The following is an 8,772-nucleotide window of genomic DNA, read 5'->3' as shown; positions in this document are numbered from 1 at the left end:
TACCTTTGTTTGATTTGCAAGAGGTATAATATGGTTACTAATATGCATGAATTTACAATCTTATCCTATGTTAAGGACATATATAGAGGTATATCAAATAGTATTCTTAGTGGTCAAGTTATGATGCCTAATATGATTAATTGGGCAAAGAGAAATTTCATAAATTCCTAGAAGTACTAGGATACAACGTAAACACAAATTCATTGGAATGGGAAGAGACAATTTAGAAACAAAGGGCAAAATCTTACAACCTGTGCAAAAAGTACCTTAATTTTTTTTTTTTTTTTTTTTATTCTAGTTAAAGATGTTACATGCAACTGTAAAGAAAATCCAAATACTACTATTTTTTTTTTTTCCATTTCATGTATTATACAATTTAACAAAGTTGAATTACAACTTCTTTTAAAAACTTAAATATATTAAGATCTTTCCTTTTTTGGGCTCACTTGGGGGGTATTTGTTTCTTCGAACGAGCAAGATCAGGACTGGCAATAGTCCCGATCTAGTGTTTGGAAGCCGAAATCATGAACGGGACAACTTATCCCGGATACTCACCTTATCCCACTCGAAAGGGACTCAATTGACCCATCTCAACCCTTGGGCCACACCTGTCCCAACACTTTCTCTTTCTCTTAAAGGCAACTCTCTTCCTCTCACTGGAACGTGGTCTCTCACCGGACCGTCATCCTCCGCAGCTTTCCGATTTGAAAACCTCGGTGAGTAATGTTCTTCTTCTTCAATTGGTTTGTTTTCCTTCTTTGGTCTGCCTTCTTCTTTGATCTACCTTCTCTTTTGATTTGCCTTCTTCTTCTTTGATCTTTCTTCTTCTTCTTCTTCTTTTTCGCTTTTCATGTGATTTTTTTATCTGTAAAATTAGGATTTTCATTTGCAAATTAGGGCTTTGATTTGAGGATGAAGAAGGCTTACTGCGAGTTTGGAAAATTAGGAGAAAAGAGTGGAAGAATTTTTCGACTCCATTAGAGAGACTAAGAGAGAGAGAGAGAGAAAGAGAAAAGTGAAAATGTACATAGTAGGGTATAGAGTCCATAGAGTGCTGACATTGGGCGTGACCTTATTGGCCCTAGTATGTGCCATGGTTTCTCTTCCTGACAATCTCAACCTCCCATCAATGTCCAGGTCTCTCTTTATCCTTCTCTGTAAATTTCTCTGTTTTATTTTTTTTTTTCACTTGTACGTGGAGGGTGTAAATGGGTTTGCAATCTCTTATTTGTTTCTTTTAACTGGCTTTAGAATTTAAAGCGTTGGTCATGAAAAATGTTAAGAGTTTTCTAGTTCTGTAGGTTTTAAATGTCAATTGGTTTCAGAAGTAGCCTACTGGAAATGACGAGGTATTCTTTTTTCCTAATTTTGTGTATGTGTGTGTATTTATGTGTTTGTCTTGGAAGAAAAAGTTTGTTGAATTGTGTAAACAAAATGATGGTTCTCTGGGAAAGATGTAAAAGTCTGTATGCATTTTTTGATATACTTGAGAATTTAGAGCGTGGAATTACCAGATGATAATGGGTTTTATTTTGAGATTTTTGGTGTGGTTGTTCTTCATTGTGCTTGACCATGTAACCTCTCTTTTTTTTTATTCCTTTGGGTGGGCTATAGAGTGTGGCTCAAATCCAGACATTGCTTATTGTTGACAAACTTGTTTCACCTATCCGTGAATCCATGTCCTTAAGGATAGAAATACTCCAATCTGATATGGCTAGATTTCTTTATATAGCGAAGTGGGTCTCGTGGAATTGCTCTTGTTATTTGCTACCAAATTTAAATATAGTAGTGGCTAAACTTGCAAATGTATTGCTAGTGATTATAGTTTTTTTTTTTTTTTTTTTTTTTTTTATTTTTTTTTTATTTTTAATTGATTTCTGTGTTAATAATGTCTTCCACCTGTTTGTCTATATGTCCATGAAGGGTTATGATCTATTTTCTTAAGGACTTTCTGGATTACCTTTTAGCTTCTTCTTCATACAGATCAGCTTGCTATTGAATATTTCAGCTGACTTCCAGTCAATGTTAACATAAAATATAAAGGAGGTTTGTCAGTTAACTATCTATATGCTTCATTTCCATGGTCATGTTTGTCCTCGGGTATTCATGTGTCAGTGTATTGTGTCCTCATGTTGTAGGGCTAATTAACTAACTAGTTAATAGTGTTTGCTATCAAATCATCATAAAAATACTTGGTTTCAATCAACAGATAAATTTGAGTTTTACTTGCTCTACGATACAAAATGAGCTTGGATTGTCATATAATATGGTCTGAGGAGTTAAAAAAGTAGCAGTTTCTCACGTTAGGGTTTTGCATGTGATTGTCAATTATTTCCACCCTTATAATCTCCAGATTTACTGCTATTATATATTTCCTCACATGGTTTCTTTTAGTTGGTTGTATACTTTTTTGACCCACTTTATGTTTGAAAATTGATTCTGGTTGGATACTCTTACATAAACTTTTCCTTTAGTTCGAGGGAATACTATAATTTATGTGCTCGATGTATAATATACCTAATTAGTTATTAATTCTTAGAACTAATTACATGTGTCAATCTTCTATGATTTTACATTTTAATAAGAAAAATCAAGTTATTTAAGTTTTCTTTTTTATTTTATGTCATCAAAGTTTCATAGGAGTCAAACATTATATTCTGTTTCCTTATAATATACTATCTTCGACTATCTGCTTGTTCCATCTCCACCAGGAAAGAATTATAGCTATGATGTCAGTACTGTTTAGAGGTTCGTGAAAGCGTTTCTTTTTGAAGGCGATTTTCATTTATTCCTCTCGATTCGATTGAATAAGGCATCTGAGTTGATGGGCTTGTACCTTGCAGAAGTTGCCCCAGATTCTTATCTCTTCAATGTTTTTAGCATTAGTCATGCTTCTCCTGGATCGCGCAAGACAAACTCTTGATAGGCTCTACGAAACCATTGATATGTATTTGGAGGTACACAACTTTGGAAATTAACTAATCAACTATAGAATATTTAATACACATGCACATATTATTAAAGTTTACTAATTTTTGATATCATAATGATAATTAGTTTGCAATGACTTGGTTTTCCATAAGTCAGTGTGAAGAAGAAAAAGTTATTTCAGTTATCAAAGCTCTGAATATGAAAGACAAAAGTTTTCTTCATTGGGCTGTAGAAAGTTTCTTTCATAATATCCTTTTGCTTGCTCTAAACTTTATTTCTGTGTTTTTTGTTTGGGCCCCTAGGTTAGAGAATCGTTTGGCCCATTAAATTAGTCAGTTGGGGGGGGGGGGGGGGGGGGGGGGGGGGGGGGGCGGGGGGGGGCAACTCACTTGATTAGTGGCCCTATACTAGTAGAATCGTTGTCCTCCTCAATTTTGGACTGTATGATTCAGGAAAGTGCACCTTTGGAAGCTTCCTGAATTGAGACTTTGTTTTTCTTAGTCTCTCATTTTGGTTTGAATGAATCCAAGTTTTAGCCAAAAAACAGAAGAAGAAAAAGTTAGTGCCTGTAGTGCATCGGACCATGAGAAGCTCTCAGCAGAAGCATTGAAGCATCTTGCATGAAACTCGATGTTTCGTGTAAGAGAGTGGGGAAAATTGCCTATACTGACTAATTAATTTTTTTTTTTTTTCCTTCTTTGAGCAAGCCACGGTAATGATTGTTCTAGTTATAATTTGTAAAGGTATTCCTTTACGGAAGTGCAAATTTTGGGAGCTAATTTGGATGCAAATGAAGGAATAATACTCTTTGGCACCTAGCATTTTTCCAAATAAAAATGTAAATTGTCTTCCCAAAATATAATTGGATGCTATTCTTCTTTATATCAATCACAGTTGGGAGATACTAAAGTAATTTGGATGACTATTACTAAAAAAAAAGAAAAGTATATTAACATATATTAATATCAAAACAATATATTAACATAATTTGTGGATGCAAAAGAATATTAAAATTTGTTTGTAAATATAAATGTATATTTATAATTTTAGTTTTATATGGTGTTAAGTTTTTTGTTTTAGTTAACTGTTATTTATGATTTACAATTTGATAATCTAACTTTAATTTATTTTTTAAACAATGTATTAATATAATTTATGTGTGAAAAAAAATTAAAATATGTATGTAAATGTAATTAATATAAATTTTTAATTTTTAATTAAATATAATATTTTTTAAAATAGAAATATATAATTTAATTTTTTTATTTTTAAGAATAATTATTTTAAATAATTATAAAATACTCCATTTTAATCCATCTTAATCTGATCATCTATAAATAATTTGTATCCCATTCACAACAACTTTTTTCCTGTCCAATCCAATCGGTCCACTCCAGACCCGCTATGACCAATCATACCAAACGCCTCTTGAATTTAATTATCATTTTTCCTTAAAAGTTAAATTGATAATAAATGGAACCTCATAATTTTATTTTATTTGATTTATTTATTTTTATATATACTTGTCTTTGGCACTGGTCTCTGAACCCAATCATCTGTTGGGCTCATATTAAATTCTTAGATGTGATTTTTTTTTTGTTTGACCAAAGTAAATTGTTTTGGGTTTAAAGGGAAAAATATTCAGCTGAGAGAGTGAAGTTGCTACTTTCCCGTTTGCTTTTGTTTTCGTAGTTTAGTTGTAGAAGATCTAAAGAAGCGGAACGATTGTTCAAGAGAAAATGGGGATTTGGGATTACATTTGGAGCTCAGCGGATTCGCTTAAACGAAACGCGCCGGATCTAACCAACATCGGAAACGCGGCTTATAGAGTGGTCAACCCCGCCAACCTTCAAGGCCTGGAGCAGTATTGGCCGGACCACGAATCACGGCGGAAGATCGTCCAATTCACCACCTGCCTCTCTAAAAACGTTGCTTTTGAAACCATCAAACTCATTCCAGGTTAATTTTAATCAACTAATTATATTGCTCATTTCAAAATACAATATATAATTAATGTTAACGATTCTAGGATAATTTTTCCATGTGGTTGGGTTTTAATTTTAATGGCTATTAATTAAAAATAAATTAATTTGCAGGTGGAGATATAGCTCGTAAGGTTGTTACTAAATCATACAAGGAGGTATACAAGTCTGATGGTCAAGTGAATAAAGAAGATAACAAAAAAGCAATGGATTGTGAGGATTTCATGCACCAAATCCAAACAGCACCCAACTTTGATTTAGCTGGGCACGAGGACCCGGCAGATGTGAGAAGAATCTTTATGATGAAGGGATTCATGGGCAGGCAATTCTTAGATAGTTTAATTGTTCCGGGGGATGCAAATATCTATAATAATAATAAGAAGAAGAAGAAGTAGGCACATTTTTTTTTTTTTCCTTTTTTGGGTCAATTAAGTATAATATGTACGTGGAAATGGTGGCTGATTTGTGTAGTATTTTTATTTGTTTTGGGTGTGTTTTGTATTTACGTTGTGTTCTAATTTTGTTGCAATGTTTAGTGTTAGGATTAATGCTTATGTGGATCCTCATAATATTAACTGTTCGGTAGAACTTTTCCTCTTCTATGGTTTAGATTCTTGAGAAAACATTTATTCAAAAGCTTTCAAAGTTGTTGATTAATAGCAAAGCATCTTCACAATTAATTCAACTAAGAGTATGTGAATCTGATTCCATTCGACATCTTCGTCTTACATTCAGTGCCACAAAAATTGAGAGATGCGATGCCCATTATCAATGAGTCCCCACCCATTGGCCCTTTTAATCTTTGATATATATATATATATATATACACACACTATGTTACGAATAAAGAATATATATATATATATATATATAATCTTGTTCATTGGCATGGAAAGAAAGCATTTAGGAACTGTTGGAAATTTTGCAAACTGTGCAAAAATACTTTATTTGTTTTAGGCTGGTTAACAATATTATATGCAAACGAAAAGAAAATCGATTTTTTTTTTTCTTTTTTCCATTTTATATTCTACAAAATTTGACCAAAGCAAATTGTTTTCGGTAAAAAAGAGCAAGGGTTGAGCTGAGAGAGTAAAAGTTGCTCGCTGCTTTCCCATTTGCTTTTGTTTTCGTAGTTTAGTCGTCGTAGAAGACCTAAAGAAGCAGATTGATTGGGGGAGAGAAAGATGGGGATATGGGATTACATTTGCAGCTGGACCGATTCGCTCAAACGAAACACACCGTACCCTCAAGTCCTGCAGCAGAAGCTGCCGGACGACAAAGCGCGACAGATGATCGCCCAATTCACCACCTGTCTCGCGAAAAACGCCGCTATCGAAGCCATCAAATCCTTTCCAGGTTTATTTTAATTACTCTACTCATTTCAAATTACAATTATATAGAATGTTGTTTAAATATTGAAATTCTATACGCTAGTTATTTCTCCATGTGGTTGGGCTTTTAATATTAATTGATTTTTAATTAATAATAAATTAATTTTGCAGGTGGAGATTCAGTTCGTAAGGTTGTTACTAAATCATACGAGGAGGTGTACAGGTGTGATGGTCAAAGAAAATAAAAAAAGAAAGCACCCAACTTTGCTTCAGCTGGGCATGAAGACCCGGCAGATGTCATAAGAAGCTTCATGATGAAGGGATTCATGGACAGGCAACTCTTAAGATAAATTTGATTGTTTCGAGGGTTGCACATACTTATAATAACAAGAAGAATAAGTAGGAATATTATATTTTATGTTTTTGGTGGTCAAGTATAAGTAGTAACCAGTAAGTGGAGATGAGGTGGCTGATTTGTGAAGTATTTTTATTTTTATTATTATTATATTATGTTTTTGGGTGTGTTTTTACATTATGTTCTAGTTTTGTTGCGATGTTTTTTACAACATATTGCAGGATATTTGTTAGTGTTAAGATCGATGCTTATGTGGATGCTTCTATTGTTGTGTATGAGTTGTGTAGAATCTGGGTACCAGCATGTGATTTTGATATTTTTAAAGGTCTTTTTCAATTTTCAGTTTCACATGTAATTGTAAATAATTTCTTTGCTTTGTTCACAATTTCACATCTGACCTTTAATCTTTCTTATCAGTTTTCTCTCATAAGTAGGACTAATACTCTTTCTTAATTCTGGTCGATATCTTGAATTTATTAAAATGTGGATACACGTATATGGATATGTAGTTAGGCATGTATCCTTATTTAATAAAGCCTTGATATTCCGATGTGAAGAAAATGAGTGTATTCTTCTTTATTATAATTTTTTTTTCCCGCTAAAATTAGTTGATCTTTAGATTTGTGTTCATCTTCTAAGTTACACTGGGCCAATGGATATGACATTGCAAAAATTTATTTATTTGTTTGACATAGTATGAAATTGAAGATGAATGGCCTTTGGTAGGATTTGGGTTTCCATTTGGAGCGAGACCTTTTGATAAGCGCATGCTTTCAAGCATTTACTCCCGTATTGGATGTGTACATGATTAAAATACCATTATTTATATCAAATTCTTGATTTCAGTCCTCGCAACATGTATTGAAGAGCATTCGGCGAAAAAACCCTAAAAAAACCAAGCATGCATTGAAGATCAGCAAGCAGGCTGTGATTATGTCAGGCTGTTCTTTCGTTTCTTTCAAATCAGTTACTGAAAATTTTCTTCTAATATATAACTGATACTTTTTCTTCGAAAAGAAAATCTATAGAAGATCTTTCCTATTAGCTGTAGGAGTATAGAGCAGGACGCATCCGCCTGATTTTTTTGGGTGGCGCGCCACTTACCACTGGTTGTCATCCACCTGATGTACAACCTCTCTTTTCCGAGTACTTCCCCTTTTTTGAGGATGGAAAGTATCTAAGATTTATTATTATTATTGCTAAAGTAACGAGGATTTGTTATTATTAATTACAATGTTGTTTATTGCAATATATATATAGTACTATTAGGTCGGATTTGTTCGGTAGAATTAGGATTGGGATTGGAATAATTTAAAATAAAAAAAAAAAACAAAAGATTGGGATTGGCGTAAAATAATTTATATTTTATGTTTGATATGAGCAGTGTGATGATTAAAAAATTTTGAATTAATCAAATAATTTTTTAAAAATAGAATAATTAATTCCATATAAAGAGCCGGGATAATTTTAACCCATTTAAATTTTATTTTTTGTGATTTCGTTATTTATTTTTTATTTTTTAAAATTTTTGTTTCTTCATTTGTTCTTTTCCAGATTTTTTTATTTTTTAAATTTTTGTTTCTTTTCTTTTTTTCCCAACTATATTATTTTTTTTTCTTTTCTTTTTTCATGATCTTCCCTTTTTTCTTTATTTTTTTTCCTCCTTTTTTGTTTTGTTTTTTTTTTGTTTTTTTTTTTTTGATATTATCTTTCTTTTCCTTTGTTTCTTTCTTACTTTTATTCATCATTTTTCTTAAATCATTATTCTTTTCTTCTTTTTTAATCTTTTTTTTTTCATTTTTATTGCATAAGTTTTAGTATTAATTTTTCTCTTTTTATTTTTCCATTTATTTCTTTTTTATTTTTTATTTTCTTTTTATTTTTGTTTCTCCAGCTTTTTCCCCATTTTTATAGATGTCTAAATTAATAAATATAATTTTATTAGTTGATACTAATGATTTATATATTATATAGATAAACTTTTTAAAAAATAATTAAATAAAAGATTTTTATTTTTTTATATTGAACTTTATTTAATTTAAATCATTTTCTTTTATTAAAAAATCAATTTAATGATAACTATAGATAAAAAAAAAAAAAAAATCATATCCAATTGACACAAATCACAAAACTGGATTATTATTCCCATCAATAGCAATCCTAATCATAATCC

At 31.6% G+C, this 8,772-nt stretch overlaps 1 long non-coding RNA gene across 8 annotated transcripts; it reads left to right on the top strand.

Moving 5' to 3' along the window:
* Window positions 1-410: 410 nt before the first annotated feature.
* On the top strand, window positions 411-6,984 carry LOC125421832 (uncharacterized). Of its 8 annotated transcripts, none has more exons than XR_009639760.1 (6): window positions 411-716; window positions 878-2,748; window positions 2,844-2,957; window positions 4,624-4,890; window positions 5,028-6,269; window positions 6,416-6,984. It is a non-coding gene; the product is annotated as an uncharacterized LOC125421832 (long non-coding RNA). The 8 variants fall into 8 exon arrangements; XR_009639758.1 differs by having other exon boundaries at window positions 413-716; window positions 878-1,137; window positions 1,302-2,957; XR_009639761.1 differs by having other exon boundaries at window positions 419-716; window positions 878-1,349; window positions 1,984-2,957.
* The last annotated feature ends 1,788 nt before the right edge of the window (window positions 6,985-8,772 follow it).

This window comes from Ziziphus jujuba, chromosome 1, assembly GCF_031755915.1.
Source record: "Ziziphus jujuba cultivar Dongzao chromosome 1, ASM3175591v1".
In the NCBI taxonomy this organism is placed as follows: domain Eukaryota; kingdom Viridiplantae; phylum Streptophyta; class Magnoliopsida; order Rosales; family Rhamnaceae; genus Ziziphus; species Ziziphus jujuba.
This window is presented reverse-complemented; position numbering and strand designations above follow the sequence as displayed.